Source organism: Pristiophorus japonicus, chromosome 15 (genome assembly GCF_044704955.1).
Source record: "Pristiophorus japonicus isolate sPriJap1 chromosome 15, sPriJap1.hap1, whole genome shotgun sequence".
Lineage (NCBI taxonomy): Eukaryota > Metazoa > Chordata > Chondrichthyes > Pristiophoridae > Pristiophorus > Pristiophorus japonicus.
Window position 1 is genome coordinate 77,854,733 of NC_091991.1, and position 21,660 is coordinate 77,876,392.

Genomic DNA, 21,660 nt, shown 5'->3' on the forward strand with positions numbered 1-21,660 from the left:
TTTACCTGCGGTAAGACCAACTCACTAAACGTGCTATTCACGTCATTCTCAGCATCGTGGATGCTCCAGAGTTCATCCACCCGCAGCTCCAGTGCTGCAATGCGGTCCGTCAGGAGCTGAAGGTGGATACACTTCCTGCACACGTAGTCTTCAGGGACACCAGAAGCGTCCCTGACTTCCCACATAGTACAGGAGGAGCATAACACGTGTCCGAGCTGTCCTGGAGTTGTTACGTAAGGCCCTGAACTTGATTGCCCAGGGTGGGGAAAACAAGCTCACTGGAGACCAAGTCTGTAAAAAGACCAGACAACAAAGAAACCTCACCAGGTGCACATTTTTTGGGAACAATGTGTTAAGATGAGAAATCAACTTGAGCCTCGCAGACTCTGTGTGCAAATGGGAAAACAGACGAATCCATTATTGCAATCAATCAACCAAGGGGACCACAAAACAATGCATCAATGCAAACACATTATCAAAACCGCAGATCAGTTAAAACATGGATATAAATATGCGAGCTGGAAGCAGTTCAAGGCACCATGAGGAGACCACGAGTCGAACAGTTCCATCAGTCGGGCTAGAATCAGCCCAGAGTGACCAGTTCCATCAGTCAGACTGGAACAGCCCAGAGCGACCAGTTCCATCAGTCGGGCTAGAATCAGCCCAGAGCGGCCACTTCCATCAATTGGGCTCGATTCAGCCCAGAGCGGCCAGTTCCATCAGTCAGGCTAGAATCAGCCCAGAGCGACCAGTTCCATCAGTCGGGCTAGAATCAGCCCAGAGCGACCAGTTCCATCAGTCGGGCTAGAATCAGCCCAGAGCGACCAGTTCCATCAGTCAGGCTAGAATCAGCCCAGAACGACCAGTTCCATCAGTCAGGCTAGAACAGCCCAGAGCGACCAGTTCCATCAGTCAGGCTAGAACAGCCCAGAGCGACCAGTTCCATCAGTGGGGCTAGAACAGCCCAGAGCGACCAGTTCCATCAGTTGGGCTAGAATCAGCCCAGAGCAACCAGTTCCATCAGTCGGGCTAGAATCAGCCCAGAGCAACCAGTTCCATCAGTCGGGCTAGAATCAGCCCAGAGCAACCAGTTCCATCAGTCAGGCTAGAACAGCCCAGAGCGACCAGTTCCATCAGTCGGGCTAGAACAGCCCGGAGCGACCAGTTCCATCAGTCGGGCTAGAATCAGCCCAGAGCGACCAGTTCCATCAGTCAGGCTAGAATCAGCCCAGAACGACCAGTTCCATCAGTCAGGCTAGAACAGCCCAGAGCGACCAGTTCCATCAGTCGGGCTAGAACAGCCCAGAGCGACCAGTTCCATCAGTTGGGCTAGAACAGCCCAGAGCGACCAGTTCCATCAGTTGGGCTAGAACAGCCCAGAGCGACCAGTTCCATCAGTTGGGCTAGAACAGCCCAGAGCGACCAGTTCCATCAGTCGGGCTAGAGTCAGCCCAGAGCGACCAGTTCCATCAGTCGGGCCAGAATCAGCCCAGAGCGACCAGTTCCATCAGTCGGGCCAGAATCAGCCCAGAGCGACCAGTTCCATCAGTTGGGCTAGAATCAGCCCAGAGCGACCAGTTCCATCAGTCAGGCTAGAGTCAGCCCAGAGCAACCAGTTCCATCAGTCGGGCCAGAATCAGCCCAGAGCAACCAGTTCCATCAGTCGGGCCAGAATCAGCCCAGAGCGACCAGTTCCATCAGTCAGGCTAGAGTCAGCCCAGAGCAACCAGTTCCATCAGTCGGGCCAGAATCAGCCCAGAGCAACCTGTTCCATCAGTCGGGCTAGAGTCAGCCCAGAGCAACCAGTTCCATCAGTCAGGCTAGAGTCAGCCCAGAGCAACCAGTTCCATCAGTCGGGCTAGAATCAGCCCAGAGCAACCAGTTCCATCAGTCGGGCTAGAATCAGCCCAGAGCAACCAGTTCCATCAGTCAGGCTAGAGTCAGCCCAGAGCAACCAGTTCCATCAGTCGGGCTAGAATCAGCCCAGAGCAACCAGTTCCATCAGTCGGGCTAGAATCAGCCCAGAGCAACCAGTTCCATCAGTCAGGCTAGAGTCAGCCCAGAGCAACCAGTTCCATCAGTCAGGCTAGAGTCAGCCCAGAGCAACCAGTTCCATCAGTCAGGCTAGAGTCAGCCCAGAGCAACCAGTTCCATCAGTCAGGCTAGAATCAGCCCAGAGCAACCAGTTCCATCAGTCGGGCCAGAAGTAGCTCAGAGATTACTCCACCAGTCGTCCAGCATGGTTCTGCAGGAAGACGGAACAAGGACAGGAACAGACGGAAGAAGAAACACACAGAAGAAGTAGGACACGTGTACAGATGGACACAGTTCGACAGAACGAACAGATGAACGGACGGAAGGACACGTAGTATGGAATGTTGTGTATCTGTAAAGCATGCACTCCCATATTCCGCCACCAGGGAGTACATCCCCTGAAGTCCCAAGGGATCCCAGCATCCTTTGGGAGCACTGTATATAAGCCGGCCGCTAAGGCCTGTTCCTCACTCTGGAGTGTCTTAATAAAGACTGAGGTCACTGTTACTTTAACCTCCCTGTGTGCAGTCTCATCCGTGTTAGGAACACAATAACTGGCGACGAATATACGAATCCAACGCAAAGATGCAGCAAACTGTGGGCATCCTGGAGAAGTTCTCGGAGGGTGAGGACTGGGAAGCCTATGTCGAACGGCTAGACCAGTACTTTGTAGCCAACGAACTGGACAGAGAAGGAAGCGCTGCAAAAAGGAGAGCGGTCCTCCTCATGGTCTGCGGGGCACCGACCTACAGCCTCATGAAGAATCTTCTGGCTCCGGTGAAACCAACAGATAAGTTGTATGAGGAGCTGTGTACACTGGTTCGTGAGCATCTTAACCTGAAGGAGAGCGTGCTGATGGCGAGGTATCGGTTCTACATGTGCCAGCGATCTGAAGGTCAGGAAGTGGCGAGCTACGTCGCTGAGCTAAGGCGACTTGCAGGACAATGTGAGTTTGATGGCGACCTGGAGCAAATGCTCAGAGACTTTTTTGTACTGGGCATTGGCCACGAGACCATCCTACGAAAACTTTTGACTGTAGAGACACCGACCCTCAGTAAGGCCGTTGCGATAGTACAGGCGTTTATGTCCACCAGTGATAACACCAAACAAATCTCTCAGCACACAAGTGCTAGCAATATTCATAAATTAACTGGAACTGTGTTTGCGAGCAGAAATGTACAGGGCAGAAACCACGAGTCTGCAATTGCCAGCAGGCTGCAGGTGACCCAGATGACTCAGAGTCCCCAACAAAGGATGAATGCAAGGCAATTCACACCCTGTTGGCATTATGGAGGCTTCCATTCAGCCTATTCATGCCGCTTCAAAGGGTATGTTTGCAAGAGCTGTGGAACAATGGGGCACCTCCAACGAGCTTGCAGACGAGCTGCAAGCTCTGCAAAACCTGCTAACCACCACGTGGCAGAGGAAAATCGATCCATGGTGGATCAAAGCAATTTCGAGCTTCAGAGAGAGGAGGCAGATGCTGAAGTACACGGGGTGCACACATTTTCGCTGAAATGTCCACCTATAATGCTAAATGTAAAATTGAATGGCTTACCCGTAGCCATGGAACTGGACACTGGCGCTAGCCAATCCATCATGAGTAAAAAGATGTTTGAGAGACTGTGGTGCAACAAGGCACTCAGACCAGCCCTGAACCCCATCCACACGAAACTGAGAACGTGCACCAAAGAGCTCATCACTGTCCTGGGCAGCACCATGGTCACGGTCACCTACGAGAGCATGGTGCACGAACTGCCACTCTGGATTGTCCCGGGCGATGGCCCCACACTGCTTGGAAGGAGCTGGCTGGGGAAAGTCCGCTGGAACTGGGATGACATTCGAGCGCTATCACATGTCGATGAGGCCTCATGTACCCAGGTTCTTAACAAATTTCTTTACCTTTTTGAGCCAGGCATTGGAAACTTTTCCGGGGCTAAGGTGCGAATCCACTTGGTCCCAGAGGCACAACCCATTCACCACAAGGCGCGAGCGGTACCTCACATGATGAGGGAGAGAGTGGAAATCGAGCTGGACAGTCTGCAACGCGAGGACAACATCTCCCCAGTGGAATTCAGCGAGTGGGCCAGCCTGATTGTTCCAGTATTCAAAAGTGATGGCACGGTCAGGATTTGCGGCGGTTATAAAATAACTATTAATCGTTTCTCGCTACAGGACCAATACCCACTACCTAAGGCAGACGACCTATTTGCGATGCTGGCAGGAGGCAAGACATTCACCAAGCTCGACCTGACTTCGGCCTACATGACCCAGGAGCTGGAGGAGTCTTCGAAGGGCCTCACCTGCATCAACACGCATAAGGGATTGTTCATCTACAACAGATGCCCGTTTGAAATTCGGTCGGCTGCAGCGATCTTCTAGAGAAACATGGAGAGCCTACTCAAGTCGGTACCACGCACGGTGGTTTTTCAGGACGACATATTGGTCACGGGTCGGGACACCGTCGAGCACCTGCAAAACCTGGAGGAGGCCCTCCAGCAACTGGATCGCGTAGGGCTGCGGCTGAAGAGGTCGAAATGCGTCTTCATGGCAACAGAAGTGGAGTTTTTGGGGAGAAAGATCATGGCGGACGGCATTCGGCCCACAGGCGCCAAGACAGAGGCTATCAGGAACGTGCCCAGGCCACAGAATGTCACGGAGCTGCGGTCGTTCCTGGGACTCCTCAACTATTTTGGTAACTTCCTACCAGGGTTAAGCACCCTCTTAGAGTCCCTACATGTGTTATTGCATAAAGGTGAGAACTGGGTATGGGGAAAAAACCAAGTAATTGCTTTTGAGAAAGCCAGAAATATTTAATGCTCCAACAAGCTGCTTGTATTGTATAACCCGTGTAAAAGACTTGTGTTAGCATGTGATGCATCATCGTACGGAGTCGGGTGTGTATTACAACAAGCTAACATTGCGGGGAAGTTGCAACCTGTCGCCTATGCTTCCAGGAGCTTGTCGAAGGCCGAGAGGGCCTACAGCATGATTGAGAAAGAGGCATTAGCGTGTGTGTTCGGAGTAAAGAAATGCATCAGTACCTGTTTGGCCTCAAATTTGAGCTGGAAACCGATCAGAAGCCCCTCATATCCCTGTTCGCTGAAAACAAGGGGATAAATATTAATGCCTCAGCCCGCATACAAAGATGGGCACTCGCGGTATCAGCATATAACTATACCATCCGCCACAGGCCAGGCACCGAGAACTGTGCGGATGCTCTCAGTCGGCTACCATTGCCCACCACGGGGGTGGAAATGGCGCAGCCTGCAAACTTGTTGATGGTGGCGCAGCCCGCAAACTTGTTGATGGTCATGGAAGCGTTTGAAAATGATAAATCATCTGTCACGGCCTGCCAGATTAGGACTTGGACCAGCCAAGATCCTCTGCTGTCCCTAGTAAAAAACTGTGTACTTCATGGGAGCTGGGCCAGCATCCCCGTTGAAATGCAAGAGCTAATCAAGCCGTTCCAGCGGCGAAAGGATGAGCTGGCCATTCAGGCAGACTGCCTGTTATGGGGTAACTGTGTAATGCTACCCAAAAAGGGCAGGGAGACGTTCATCTTGGATCTCCACAGCACACACCCGGGTATAGTAATGATGAAAGCGATAGCCAGATCCCACGTGTGGTGGCCCGGTATCGACTCTGACTTGGAGTCCTGTGTACGGCAATGCAGCGTGTGTGCTCAGTTGAGCAACACACCCAGAGAGCAGTACAAACAATCAAACAGAGCCTTAAACGAGTCACAGGAGGCTCACTCCAAACCTGCCTGTCCCGAGTACTGCTCAGCTACCGCACAAGACCCCACTCACTCACAGGGGTGCCCCTGGCTGAGCTACTCATGAAAAGGACATTTAAAACCAGACTCTCGCTGGTTCACCCCAACCTGCATGATCAGGTAGAGAGCAGGCGGCAGCAAAAAAATGTAAACGATGGTCGCGCCACTGTGTCACGGGAAATTGATCAGAATGACCTTGTGTATGTGCTAAACTATGGACATGGTCCCAAGTGGATCGCGGGCACGGTGATAGCTAAAGAAGGGAGTAGGGTGTTTGTCGTCAAACTAGACAATGGACAAATTTGCAGAAAGCACCTGGACCAAACGAGGCTGTGGTTCACAAACTGCCCTGAACAACCCACAGCAGACATCACCTTTTTCGAGCCCACAACACACACCCTGCAGGGCCAACAACACGCCAGCCCAGCGAGGGTATAGCCAACACACCAAAACAGACATTTGTACCGAGGCGGTCCACCAGGGAAAGAAAAACTCCTGACCGCCTCACCTTGTAAATAGTTTTTACTTTGACTTTGTGGGGAGGTGTGATGTTGTGTATCTGTAAAGCATACACTCCAATATTCCGCCACCAGGGAGTGCATCCCCTGAAGTCCCAAGGGATCCCAGCATCCCTTGGGAGCACTGTATGTAAGCCGGGCCCTAAGGATATCCTTGTTGTCATGTATTTCACCATCTTGCTATGAAAATAGTGATGTAACTGTAACTCAAGCACACTGTACCTATACCCTTGAAATGCACACCCTGACCACAGGGGGTGAGCTTGTGGGAGACACTCCTCACCTGGGTTTCCAGGTATAAAAGGGGAGGTCCCACCTGGGGTCAGCACTCTTTGGTCCTGAGAATAAAGTGAAGGTCACAAAGTGACCGTGTCTGATATATCCATGCCTCGTGTGAGTTTGTAACAAGGTGCAGAGACACTACATCTGGCGACGAGAAACGGGAATCACTGAATCACGAGGATGGCCACCGGTGGCACAGAGGAACGCTATTGTGTGGGTGAGGACTGGGACGACTTTGTGGAAAGACTCCAGCAGAGCTTTGTCACAAAGGACTGGCTGGAAGAGACAGCGGCTGACAAGCGGAGGGCGCATCTACTGACCAGCTGTGGTCCACAGACATATGCGCTGATGAAAGAACTGCTCGCACCCCAAAAGCCAGCGGACGTCCTTCGAAGAGCCCAGCCAGCTGATCAGTGAGCATCTCAAGCCGGCAAGTAGCATACACATGGCCCGGCACCGGTTCTACTCTCACCGGCGTCGGGACGGTCAAAATGTCTCAGACTTTGTGGCGGAACTGCGTCGTTTGGCCAGTCTCTGTAAGTTCTCCGATGCCTGCAGGGGGAGATGTTAAGGACTTTTTCATTGAGGGCATTAAACATGCCGGCATTTTCAGGAAGCTTATAAAGACCAAGGACCTGACTTTAAAAGGGGCGGCGTTGATAGCTCAGACCTTTAGGGCAGGGGAAGAGGAGACCAAGCTAATTTACGCAAGCAGCCCTGGTTTTAACATTACGATGAACCAGGGAGTTAATGTTGTAAAAGTGATACAGAACCCCACAGGCCGGTAAGGGCAATTCGACACCGCCCAGATAGGCAGGCAAGGGCAATTCGACACCACCCAGGCAGCAACAAGCTCCAGGGTGGGCCCGCAACAGGGACAATGGAAAGGGAAACGGCAATTCACGCCATCACGAGGAACAATGCATCCTGTGATGGGACCATTCAGAGTGCTTAGAAACAGCCAAACAGGCCATCAGAGAGTAATGCCTGGGAATAGTCCTTTTGTTAACAGCAATCTCAGCTCATGCTGCAGATGTGGGGGTAGACACACTGCCAAAGCTGCAGGTTCCAGCTTTATACCTGTAGGATTTGTAATGTCAGTGGACACTTGGCCAGGATGTACAAAATGGCAGTAGCGAGGCAAGTCTGCGAGACAGAGGAACCAGACGAGGGGTCTGCAATGCAGGATGAGGCCTGGGGAACAACCATGGATGCGGAAGTTCAGAGAGTTCATGTGGCTGACGTCCACAGCTCATACACTAAAACGCCACCCATGATGATGAAAGTCTTATTGAATGGCATCCCGGGTGCACATGGAGCTGGATACCGGAGCTAGCCAGTCACTCATGAGCGCCCAACAGTTTGAGAGACTATGGCCACACAGAGCTAGCAGGCCCAAACTGGAACGTATTGAGACGCAGCTATGTATGTACACCAAAGAGATCATACCAGTGCTGGGCAGTGCAAACTTGGTGGAAACGCATAATGGATTACAGAACCGGCTGTCACTCTGGATTGTTCCGGGAAATGGCCCCGCGCTTTTGGGGAGGAGCTGGCTAGCTGAGATGAATTGGAAATGGAGGGATGTGCACGCCATTTCATCCGTGGAGCGAAGTTCATGCTCGCAGGTCTTGCAAAAATTCAAGTCACTGTTTCAACCCAGTGTCGGTGCGTTCAAGGGCACTAAAGTAGTGATACGCATCACTCCGGATGCCAGACCAGTGCACCACAAGGCCAGAGCGGTGCCATACGTGATGCATGAGAAAATTGAAAGTGAACTGGACAGGCTGCTCAGAGAGGGCATAATTTTGGCCATTGAATTCAGTGACTGGGCAAGTCCCATCATTCCCGTCCTCAAAGCAGATGGCTCGGTTAGGATTTGTGACGACGACAAAGCCACCATCAACCGAGCGTCGCTGCAAGGCCAATACCCGCTTTCAAGAGCGGAGGACCTCTTTGCCACACTGGCAGGTGGAAAGCTGTTCACAAAGCTGGACCTCACTTCGGCCTACATGATTCAGGCACTGGCGGAAGATTCCAAGCTTCTGATCACCATCATGACGTGCAAAGAATTATTTATCTACAACAGGTGCCCATTTGGCATTCGTTCGGCAGCGGCTATCTTTGACCAAAACATGGAAAGCTTGCTCAAGTCCATCCCTGTAACGGTCGTATTCCAAGACAACATCCTTATAACGGGTCAAGACACTGAGGAACACCTCCACAACCTGGAGGAGGTGCTACGCCGATTGGATCGGGTAGGCTTGCGGCTGAAAAAGGCCAAGTGCGTGTTTTTGGCCCCAGAGGTCGAGTTCCTGGGCAGGAGGGTTGCCGCAGGCGGGATCCGGCCCACTGAATCAAAAACTGAGGCGATTCGCCGGGCGCCCAGATTTGCGATCATTCCTGGGACTTTTGAACTATTTTGGGAACTTTCTGCCAAACTTAAGCACATTGTTGGAGCCGTTACACATGCTCCTCCATAAAGGTTGTGAATGGTTTTGGGGGGATTGTCAAGAACGGGCTTTCAATAAGGCGAGGAACCTGCTGTGTTCCAACAAGCTGTTGACTTTGTATGACCCCTGTAAAAAACTGGTTTTAACATGCGATGTGTCATCCTACGGGGTTGGGTGTGTTTTGCAGCAGGGTAACGATGACGGCAGACTCCAACCGGTGGCTTACGCCTCCAGGTCGCTCTCCCAGGCAGAGCGTGGATATGGCATGGTCGAGAAGGAGGCACTCGCGTGTGTGTACGGTGTGAAAAAGATGCACCAGTACCTTTTCGGTAGACGGTTCGAGCTAGAGGCGGACCACAAGCCGTTAACATCCCTGTTGTCTGACACAAGGCTGTCTACACTAACGTGTCAGCTCGCATACAGCAATGTGCCCTCACGCTGGCTGCGTATGACTACATCATACGGCACCGGCCAGGCACCGAAAATTGCGCTGACGAGCTCAGCAGGCTCCCACTGGCCACCACCGAGGGGGCGTCGGAGTAGAGCGCCGAGATGGTCATGGCCGTTGAAGCTTTTGACACTGCGGGCTCCCCCATCACAGCCTGACAGATCGAACTCTGAACCAACAGGGACCCCCTCCTACCCATGATAAAGAAATGTGTCCTGACTGGGAATTGGGCGCCTGCACACAGGGCGTGCCCCGAGGAAGTCAGGCCGTTTCAGAGACGGATGGATGAACTCTCCATCCAAGCCGACTGCCTGTTATGGGGCAGCCGGGGTAGTCATGCCCCAGAAAGGAAGGGAAGCATTCATCAGGGAACTCCACAGCGAGCACCCTGGCATCGTGTTAATGAAGGCCATTGCCCGGTCACACGTATGGTGGCCGGGGATTGACTCAGACCTGGAACACTGGGTTCGCAGGTGCATGATGTGTGCCAAACTGGGCAATGCCCCCAGGGAGGCTCCACTCAGCCCGTGGCCCTGGCCCACCAGGCCATGGTCACGTATTCATGTAGACTATGCGGGCCAGTTCATGGGGAAAATGTTCCTGATCTTGGTCGATGCATACTCGAAGTGGATCAAGTGCATCATATTGAACTCGTGCATGACATCCATCACAGTGGAGAGTCTGCGTACGGTTTTCGCGACCCATGGCTTGCCGGACATCCTGGTCAGCGACAATGGCCCGTGTTTTACCAGCCATGAATTCCAGGAGTTTATGTCGGGCAATGGGATCAAGCACGTCCGGACAGTGCCGTTCAAGCCGGCCTCTAATGGCCAGGCGGAACGGGTGGTCCAAGTAATAAAGCAGGTCATGCTATGCATCCAAGGACCCTCCCTTCAGTACCGCCTATCGCGCCTCCTGCTGGCCTACAGGTTCCGGCCGCACTCGCTCACGGGAGTCCCGCCAGCGGAGCTCCTCATGAAACACACGCTCAAGACGCAGCTGTCCCTCATTCACCCAGACCGGGCAGACATTGTTGAGGGCAAGCGCCAGTCCCAAACCGAGCTCCATGATTGAGGCTCAAGGGGGAGGTGTATAGAAATAGATGACCCGGTACTTGTTCTTAACCATGCTTTGGGACCCAAATGGCTTGAGGGCACCGTAATTGGCAAAGAAGGAAACAGGGTCATGGTAATCAGACTAAACAATGGGCAGATATGCCGCAAACACTTGGACCAAGTAAAGACAAGGTTCAGCATAGACACGGAGGAACCGGAAGAAGAGCATGATGAGATAGCACCCACACCACTGCCAGCGTACGAGCAACAAAGAAAGCCCTCAGTATGCACAGCCCAGACAGGCCGGAATCACCTCAAGTGACAGAGACGCGTGCTGAGGCTCAGCCACCAGAGCCACAACTGCGGCGCTCCACGAGAGAGTGTCGATCACCCGATAGACTTAACCTCTGAAACTAAAAGATCTAAGCGGGGAGGTGATGTCATGTATTTCACCATCTTGCTATGACAATAGTTATGTAACTGTAACTCATGCACACTGTACCTGTACCCTTGAAATGCACACCCTGACTACAGGGGGTGAGCTTGCGGGTGACACTCCTCACCTGGGTTTCCAGGTATAAAAGAGGAGGTCCCACCCAGGGTCAGCACTCCTTGGTCCTGGGAATAAAGTGAAGGTCACAGAGTGATCGTGTCTGATATATACATGCCTCGTGTGAGTTTGTAACAAGGTGCAGAGACACTACATCTATTAGTCAAGAAATTGTGTTAGGGAAATTGATGGGATTGAAGGCTGATAAATCCCCGGGGCCTGATCGTCTGCATCCCAGAGTACTTAAGGAAGTGGCCCTAGAAATAATGGATGCATTGGTGATCATTTTCCAACAGTGTATCAACTCTGGATCAGTTCCTATGGACTGGAGTGTAGCTAATGTAACACCACTTTTTAAAAAAGGAGGGAGAGAGAAAGCGGGTAATTATAGACCATTTAGCTTGACATCAGTAGTGGGGAAAATGTTGGAATCAATCATTAAGGATGAAACAGCAGCGCATTTGGAGAGCAGTGACAAGATTTATGAAAGGGAAATCAGGCTTGACGAATCTTCTGGAATTTTTTGAGGATGTAACTAGCAGAGTGAACAAGGGAGAACCAGTGGATGTGGTATATTTGGACTTTCAAAAGGCTTTTGACAAGGTCCCGCACAAGGGATTGGTGTGCAAAATCAAAGCGCATGGTACTGGGGGTAATGTACTGACAGGGATAGAGAACTGGTTGGCAGACAGGAAGCAGAGAGTCAGGATAAACGAGTCCTTTTCAGAATGGCAGGCAGTGACTAGTGGAGTGCCGCAGGGCTCAGTGCTGGGACCCCAGCTCTTTACAATAAAAATTAACGATTTAGATGAAGGAATTGAGTGTAATATCTCCAAGTTTGCAGATGACACTAAAGTGGGTGGCGGTGTGGCTGTGAGGAGGACGCTAAGAGACTGCAGGGTGACTTGGACAGGTTAGGTGAGTGGGCAAATATATGGCAGATCTAGTATATGTGGATAAATGTGAGGTTATATATTTTGGGGGCAAAAACACGAAGGCAGAATATTATTTGAATGGCGACAGAGTAGGAAAAGGGGAGGTGCAACGAGACCTGGGTGTCATGGTTCATCAGTCACTGAGAGTGGGCATGCAGGTACAGCAGGCGGTGAAGAAGGCAAATGGTATGTTGGCCTTTGTAGCTAGGGGATTTGGGTATAGGCGCAGGGAAGTTTTATTGCAGTTGTACAGGGGCTTAGTGAGGTCTCACCTGGAATATTGTGTTCAGTTTTGGTCACCTAATTGAGGGACTGCAGCGAAGGTTCACCAGACTGATTCCAGGGATCGCTGGGCTGTCATATGAGGAGAGACTGGATCAACTGGGCCTTTATTCACTGGAGTTTAGAAGGATGAGAGGGGATCTCATAGAAACGTATAAGATTCTGACGGGACTGGACAGGTTAGATGCGGGAAGAATGTTCCCGATGTTGGGAAAGTCCAGAACCAGGGGACATAGTCTTAGGATAAGGGGTAGGCCATTTAGGACTGAGATGAGGAGAAACTTCTTCACTCAGAGAGTTGTTAACCTGTGGAATTCCCTGCTGCAGAGAGCTGTTGATGCTAGTTCACTGGATATATTCAAGAAGGAGTTCGATTCCTTTACGGCTAAAGGAATCAAGGGGTATGGAGAGAAAGCAGGAAAGGGGTACAGAGGGAATGATCAGCCATGATCTTATTGAATGGCGGTGCAGGCTCGAAGTGCCGAATGGCCTACTCCTGCACCTATTTTCTATGTTTCTATGTTTCTATATATGTTTTCAGTCGATTTCTCTCAGACGTCTAGTCCTGTAGTTTTAATCAGTTTTTATGCGTAATAAAACTGACACTGGGTTAAGCCTACATTTTGTGCCAAGTGTTGTCCTTTCCCACTAAAGTTCCGATGTCTAAGAATCAGAGTAGAGTGAAAAACACACACCCTACATGTGGAACACTTCCCTTAGCTCCACTCCCCTCTTGGGGCACTAAAAGCCAATAGCCCGGTTGGAGGCGGTAAACATCGGCCAGCGCTAAAGTTAGCGACCCAGCGGTGTCACCGCCTCTAACCGGGCTATAATGAATTTTTAGCACTTGGTCTTTCCAATGTTGAATTGGTGGACATTGTGATGCAGAAGCAAACAAAATATTGAACTAAAGAGACAGAATAACGGAGCATTAGACTGACGGGTGTTCTGCTCAAAAGCACACAGTGCTCTGGACCTTGAGTATTGTTTCCAAGATTCATTGGGATATTTAAGCCATTGAGGGAGTGCAAAGAAGAGACATTAGCTTTAGAGAACTGAATTTGAGGAAAATGTTGAAAAAACTTACTTTATTCAGCCTCAAAAGGGAAGAACCAACCCCTTATAGGTATTTAAAACAGCAATTGCAATGGTAAATTAATAATATTACCCCATAATTGTGGATGTACTAACCATAATCTACCAATCCTCCTTGGATATGGAGCTGGTACAGAGGACTGGAGAACTATTCATAAAACGGTGTAAGGATAAACCCAGTAACTACAGGTGCAGCGTCCAAAATCCAAAGTTCTGGAATCCGGAATGTTCCGGAATCTGGACTCCGGACCAATTGGTGGCATGTTCGTCCGGAATCCGTAAAATGTTCAAGAATTCGGAGCCGCCAACCCTGCAGACCTCGAGGTCCCGCCGCTGCCCGAACTTGGGCCTCGCGTCACCGCCCCTCGCCTCGCCGCCGCTGCCCTTACCTCGGGGCCTCCTCACCGGCCAGCCCGAATAGCCACTGCGGTGGAACCCCCGAATAGTTCCACTGCGGCGGGGCCCGCCCGAACACCTCCTCGCTGGTCCGGCCGAATAGTTCCACTGCGGCGGGGCCCACCCGAACACCTCCTCGCTGGCCCGGCCGAATAGATCCACCGCGGCGGGGCCCCCCGAATAGTTCCACTGCGGCGGGGCCCGCCCGAACACCTCCTCGCTGGCCCGGCCGAATAGTTCCACTGCGGCGGGGCCCGGCCGAATAGATCCACTGCGGCGGGGCCCCCCGAATAGTTCCACTGCGGCGGGGCCCGGCCGAATAGATCCACTGCGGCGGGGCCCCCCGAATAGTTCCACTGCGGCAGGGCCCGCCAGAACACCTCCTCACCGGTCAGCCAGAATAGCCACTGCGGTGGAACCCCCGAATAGTTCCACTGCGGCGGGGCCCGCCCGAACACCTCCTCGCTGGCCCGGCCGAATAGATCCACCGCGGCGGGGCCCACCCGAACAACACCTTGGTTGCTGGGCCCTGCCCGACGACCTCATCGACGGGACCAGCGGCCCGAACAGCTCCTCGGTGAGGACCCCACCCCCCCAACCCCTTTCTGACGTTCCGATATCCGGAAATACCCAAATCTGAGCTCGGGTATTTCCGGATTCATGACATCAGAAAGACATGCCAAAATCCGGAAAAACACAGAATCCGGAACGGCGTCGGTCCCGAGGGCTCCGGATTCTGGATGCTGCAGGACAGTCAGTTTAACCTCGGTAGTGGGAAAGCTTTTATAAACAATAATCCAGGACAAAATTAACCGTCACTTGGATAAGTGGGGATAAATTAAGGAAAGCCAGCATGGATTTGTTAAAGGCAAATCATGTTTAACTAACTTGATTGAGTTTTTTGATGAGGTAACAGAGAAGGTTGATGAGGGCAATGCGGTTGATGTGGTGTACATGGACTTTCAAAGGGTGTTTGATAAAGTGCCACATAATAGGCTTGCCAGCAAAGTTGAAGCCCATGGAATAAAAGGGACAGCGGCACCATGAATACACAATTTGCTAAGTGGCAGGAAACAGAGTAGTGGTGAACGGTGGTTTTTCGGACTGGAGGAAGGTATACAGCGGTGTTCCCCAGGGGTCGGTTCAAGGATCACAGCTTTTCTTGATATATATTAATGACTTAGATTTGGGTGCACAAGGCACAATTTCAAAATTTGCAGTGAGTAAGATAATGATAGACGGGCTGGTGGAATGGGCAGAATTGTGGCAGATGAAATTTAATGCAGAAAAGTGCGAAGTGACGCATTTTGGTAGGAAGAACAAGCAGAGGCAATAAAAGGGTACAATTCTAAAGGGGGTGCATGAACAGAGGGACCTGGGGGTATATGTGCACAAATCGTTGAAGGTGGCAGCACAGGTTGAGAAAGTGGTTTAAAAAGCATACGGGATTCATAAATAGAGACATAGAGTATAAAAGCAAGGAAGTTATGATGAACCTTTCTAAAACATTGGTTCGGCCTCAACTGGAGTATTATGTCCAATTCTGGGCACCACACTTTAGGAAGGATGTGAAGGCATTAGAGACAGTGCAGAAATGATTTCCAAGAATAGTTCAAGAAATGAGGGACTTCAGTTACGTGGATAGACTGGAGAACATAAGAACATAAGAACATAAGAACATAAGAATTAGGAACAGGAGTAGGCCATCTAGCCCCTCAAGCCTGCTCCGCCATTCAACAAGATCATGGCTGATCTGGCCGTGGACTCAGCTCCACTTACCCGCCCGCTCCCCATAACCCTTAATTCCCTTATTGGTTAAAAATCTATCTATCTGTGACTTGAATACATTAAATGAGCTAGCCTCAACTGCTTCCTTGGGCAGAGAATTCCACAGAGTCACAACTTTCTGGGAGAAAAAATTCCTTCTCAACTCGGTTTTAAATTGGCTCTCCCATATGTTGAGGCTGTGCCCCCTAGTTCAAGTCTCCCCTACCAGTGGAAACAACCTCTCTGCCTCTATCTTGTCTATCCCTTTCATTATTTTAAATGTTTCTATAAGATCACCCCTCATCCTTCTGAACTCCAACGAGTAAAGACCCAGTCTACTCAATCTATCATCATAAGGTAAGCCCCTCATCTCCGGAATCAGCCTAGTGAATCGTCTCTGTATCCCTCCAAAGCTAGTATATCCTTCCTTAAGTAAGGTGACCAAAACTGCACGCAGTACTCCAGGTGCGGCCTCACCAATACCCTTTCCAGTTGCAGCAAGACCTCCCTGCTTTTGTACTCGCAATGAAGGCCAACATTCCATTCGCCTTCCTGATTACCTGCTGCACCTGCAAACTAACTGTTTGGGATTCATGCACAAGGATCCCCAGGTCCCTCTGCACCGCAGCATGTTGTAATTTCTCCCCATTCAAATAATATTCCCTTTTACTGTTTTTTTTTCCAAGGTGGATGACCTCACACTTTCCGACATTGTATTCCATCTGCCAAACCTTAGCCCATTCGCTTAACCTATCTAAATCTCTTTGCAGCCTCTCTGTGTCCTCTACACAACCCGCTTTCCCACTAATCTTTGTGTCATCTGCAAATTTTGTTACACTACACTCTGTCCCCTCTTCCAGGCCATCTATGTATATTGTAAACAGTTGTGGTCCCAGCACCGATCCCTGTGGCACACCACTAACCACCGATTTCCAACACGAAAAGGACCCATTTATCCCGACTCTCTGCTTTCTGTTAGCCAGCCAATTCTCGATCCATGCTAATACATTTCCTCTGACTCCGCGTACCTTTATCTTCTGCAGTAACCTTTTGTGTGGCACCTTATCGAATGCCTTTTGGAAATCTAAATACACCACATCCATCGGTACACCTCAATCCACCATGCTCGTTATATCCTCAAAGAATTCCAGTAAATTAGTTAAACATGATTTCCCCTTCATGAATCCATGTTGCGTCTGCTTGATTGCACTATTCCGATCTAGATGTCCCGCTATTTCTTCCTTAATGATAGTTTCAAGCATTTTCCCCACTACAGATGTTAAACTAACCGGCATATAGTTACCTGCCTTTTGTCTGCCCCCCTTTTTAAACAGAGGTGTTACATCAGCTGCTTTCCAATCCGCTGGTACCTCCCAGAGAATTTTGGTAGATTATAATGAATGCATCTGCTATAACTTCTGCCATCTCTTTTAATACCCTGGGATGCATTTCATCAGGACCAGGGGACTTGTCTACCTTGAGTCCAATTAGCCTGTCCAGCACTACCCCCCTAGTGATAGTGATTGTCTCAAGGTCCTCCCTTCCCACATTCCTGTGACCAACAATTTTTGGCATGGTTTTTGTGTCTTCCACTGTGAAGACCGAAGCAAAATAATTGTTTAAGGTCTCAGCCATTTCCACATTTCCCATTATTAAATCCCCCTTCTCATCTTCTAAGGGACCAACATTTACTTGAGTCACTCTTTTCCGTTTTATATATCGGTAAAAGCTTTTACTATCTGTTTTTATGTTTTGCGCAAGTTTACCTTCGTAATCTATCTTTCCTTTCTTTATTGCTTTCTTAGTCATTCTTTGCTGTCGTTTAAAATTTTCCCAATCTTCTAGTTTCCCACTAACCTTGGCCACCTTATACGCATTGGTTTTTAATTTGATACTCTCCCTTATTTCCTTGGTTATCCACGGCTGGTTATCCCTTCTCTTACCGCCCTTCTTTTTTACGGAATATATTTTTGTTGAGCACTATGAAAGAGCTCCTTAAAAGTCCTCCACTGTTCCTCAATTGTGCCACTGTTTAGTCTGTGTTTCCAGTCTACTTTTGCCAACTCTGCCCTCATCCCACTGTAGTCCCCTTTGTTTCAGCATAGTACGCTTGTTTGAGACACTACTTCCTCACTCTCAATCTGTATTACAAATTCAACCATACTGTGATCACTCATTCCGAGAGGATCTTTTACCAGGAGATCGTTTATTATTCCTGTCTCATTACACAGGACCAGATCTAAGATAACTTGCTCCCTTGTAGGTTCTGTAACATACTGTTCTAAGAAACAATCCCGTATGCATTCTATGAATTCCTCCTCCAGGCTACCCCTTGCGATTTGATTTGAGCAATCGATATGTAGGTTAAAATCCCCCAGGATTACTGCCGTTCCTTTTTCACATGCCTCCATTATTCCCTTGATTATTGCCCACCCCATTGTGAAGTTATTATTTGGGGGCCTATAAACTAAGCCCACCAGTGACTTTTTCCCCTTACTATCTCTAATCTCCACCCACAATGATTCAACATTTTGTTCATTAGAGCCAATGTCATCTCTCACAACTGCCCTGATATCATCCTTTATTAACAGAGCTACCCCACCTCCTTTCCCTTCTTGTCTATCTTTCCGAATCGTCAGATACCCCTGTATGTTTAATTCCCAGTCTTGGCCACCCTGCAACCACGTTTCTGTAATGGCCACCAAATCATACCCATTTGTAACGATTTGTGCCGTCAACTCGTTTACTTTATTTCGAATGCTGCGTGCATTTCGGTGGAGTGTTTTAATACTAGTTTTTAAACCATGATTTTTAGTTTTGACCCCTCCTGCAGCCCCTTTATATTCAATGGCCCTTTTTGTTTTTTGCCTTGGGTTTCTCTGCCCTCCACTTTTACTCATCTCCTTTCTGTCTTTTGCTTTTGTCTCCTTTTTGTTTCCCTTTGTCTCCCTGCATTGGTTCCCATCCCCCTGCCATATTAGTTTAACTCCTCCCCAACAGCACTAGCAAACACTCCCCCTAGGACATTGGTTCCGGTCCTGCCCAGGTGCAGACCGTCCGATTTGTACTGGTCCCACCTCCCCTAGAACCGGTTCCAATGCCCCAGGAATTTGAATCCCTCCCTGCTGCACCACTGCTCAAGCCACGTATTCTTCTGAGCTATCCTGCGATTCCTACTCTGACTAGCACGTGGCACTGGGAGCAATCCCGAGATTACTACTTTTGAGGTCCTACATTTTAGCTGGGGTTGTTCTCCTTCGAGCAGAGAAGGTTGAGAGGAGATTTGATCGAGGTGTTCAAAATCATGAGGGGTCTGGACAGAGTAAATAGAGAGAAACTGTTCCCATTGGCAGAAGGGTCGAGAACCAAAGGACACAGATTTAAGGTGATTGGCAAAAGAACCAAAGGTGACATGAGGAAAACCTTTTTACGCAGCGAGTGTTTAGGGAATGCGCTGCCTGAGAGGCTGGTGGAGGCAACTTCAATTATGGCTTTAAAAAGGGAATTGGATAAGTGCCTGAAGAAAAAAAAATTGCAGGGCTACGGGGAAAGGGACTAGCTAACGTACTCTTGCAGAGAGCCAGTATGGCTCGATGGGCCGAATGGCTTCCTTCTATGCTGTAACCTTTCTATGATTCTATGGGGCCGAATTTAGTCGCCGTCCATTTCTTGGCGACCCCCGGTCAGCACCTACTTTTTTGCCACCCACTGCCGCCAGGTCCCGTCGGGAGCCACTTTCGGCTCCATTGTGTGGACGGCAGCAGCAGGCAGTAGCAGTCGCCGGGCGGGAGCGGGCGCAAGTGAACGGCCGGCGTCATCAGTCTGCGGCAGTTGGAGGCCTCTCCACTCGGGGATCTTCGGAGGGCCTCCAATGCGCATGCACAAGACTTTGCAATTTTTTTTTGTAGTTTTTGTCTTCAGACGTGTCGTCATTTTGGGGCCGTTTGAGGCTGATTGCTGTACTGTGCCTGCGCATAAAGGCACACCATTTTATTCCACCTGTGAGTGTGAGAGGGGAGAGGGGAGAGGAGAGAGTTGGCATTTGAGAGGACAGAGTTGGAGGTTGAAGGGGACAGAGTTGGAGGTTGGAGGTTGGACAGAGTTGGAAGTTGGACAGAGTTGGAAGTTGGAGGGGACAGAGTTGGAGGTTGAAGGGGACAGAGTTGGAGGTTGGAGGTTGGACAGAGTTGGAAGTTGGACAGAGTTGGAAGTTGGAGGGGACAGAGTTGGAGGTTGGAGAGGACAGAGTTGGAGGTTGGAGGTTGGACAGAGTTGGAAGTTGGACAGAGTTGGAAGTTGGAGGGGACAGAGTTGGAGGTTGGAGAGGACAGAGTTGGAAGTTGCAGAGGGGGCAGCCTGAGTTGTAGGGGGGGCCATTGGAGAAATTGAGACACACAAACTCTTGCACAGCCATTCGTTGATGATGAGTGGCCAGAAATCTGCCATGAAGACTGGCAAAACCAGGCCCAGAGCTCCCTGGTTTAATGAGGAAGAATTGGAGGAGCTAGTAACGGAGGTGGAGCGCAGGTACAAAGACCTCACCCGGGATGCGGGATAGTCGTGGCAAGCCTCCACTACCCCAATACCGACACATTTAGAGGGAGATCGCTGAGACCGTGTCTGCAATGGGCAATGTTGAGCAGGATGGGGACCAATGCCAGAAACATTGGAACGATTTGCTGGCGGCAGCAAGAGTGAGTACAAATTTATTCGCCCCCTCCTGTCTAATGCCAAAAGGGTTGTGCGGCAGATGTGTGTATATGTGGAAGTATGTGTGGGGGTGGGGGGGGCGGTGCATCAGCAAAGGGGCTAAAGGCTGCAATGTTTTTTTGTGCAGAAGAAAAACGCATCCAAGGCAGCAAGGCTGCGTGGAACGGGAGGGGACCAGCAGAGGTGGACGAACTGAGCAGGTTGGAGGAGCGTGCATTGGCATTGGTGGGTGAGCACAACAGTTGATGCAGATCCAGTGCTACAGCATGGTAAAGTTATACTAATCTGAGCCACGCTCATGGCATGAAAATTTATTCAATGTTAAGGCACTCGCGGTTTACCGCACACTTTGTTGCCCAGTATTAGTGTTACCATGGGCCCATGTAGAGATGCTGGCAGAATGTGATAGCATGGCTCACATCTCAGCTTGACCAGCACCAGTCTCCCCACCCCCCTCACCCCCATCCCCACAGATTGAAATGTCGTCCTCTACGCGCAGATGTTGACTCTGACAGCACGGATCAAGGCACACCATCGACCTCTAGTCTTAAGAAAAGCCATCAGACCCCAACGTCACACACACCGACGCCGCCCCCAGCCCAAGACAGCGGATCCTTCCTCCACATCCGCCCCCTTGCCCCCCACCTCCGACCCCAGATCAAGCATTTCCACTGCTCCCACCTCCACCACCCTAAGCCATGAAGAGGAGAGAGAGGAGGGAGAAGGGACCCGTCTTTGAGCCACTTGAGCTCCAGGAGCTGGAACAGGATGACAGCAGCCTCCTGCCATGTGAGCCAGCTGTATGCAGAACTTCAGCGTCGGGCTCCGAGTTCCTGGAGTTTGGAACGGACTCCACACTGGTAAGCTCTACCAAGCGCAGAGGCTGTGGCGCAAGCAAGGTACCAGAACGCACCAGCAACGAGCAACCACCTGAGGATGCAACACGGCTCTCTGCAATTTTGGAGATGGTCCAGCTATCACGAACGAGTGTGCAGGTAGGTCGCGATATGCTCCAGTCCATGACTGGGATAACTGCCATCATGACCACCTTCACCCAACAGCATGATGACAGGATGGACCATCTCATTACTGTGTTGGAGTGCACAACCGAGACCGTTGAGGCGATGAGGCAAGAGATGGCTTCTGGCCGCGTAGTGCAAGCCCCCGAGCCTACACCCTCGAGGCAGACAGATCCAAAGGAGCAGGAGATCCCGGCGCCTTCGCTCATGCCCCCTGCCTTCTCACCAAGATGCACACATCGGCAGAGATCTCACTGCCCTCTGTGGTGTCCCTGCACCGTACTACAAACTCACACGAGGCATGTACTGCAGACACAGTCACTACGTGACCTTAACCT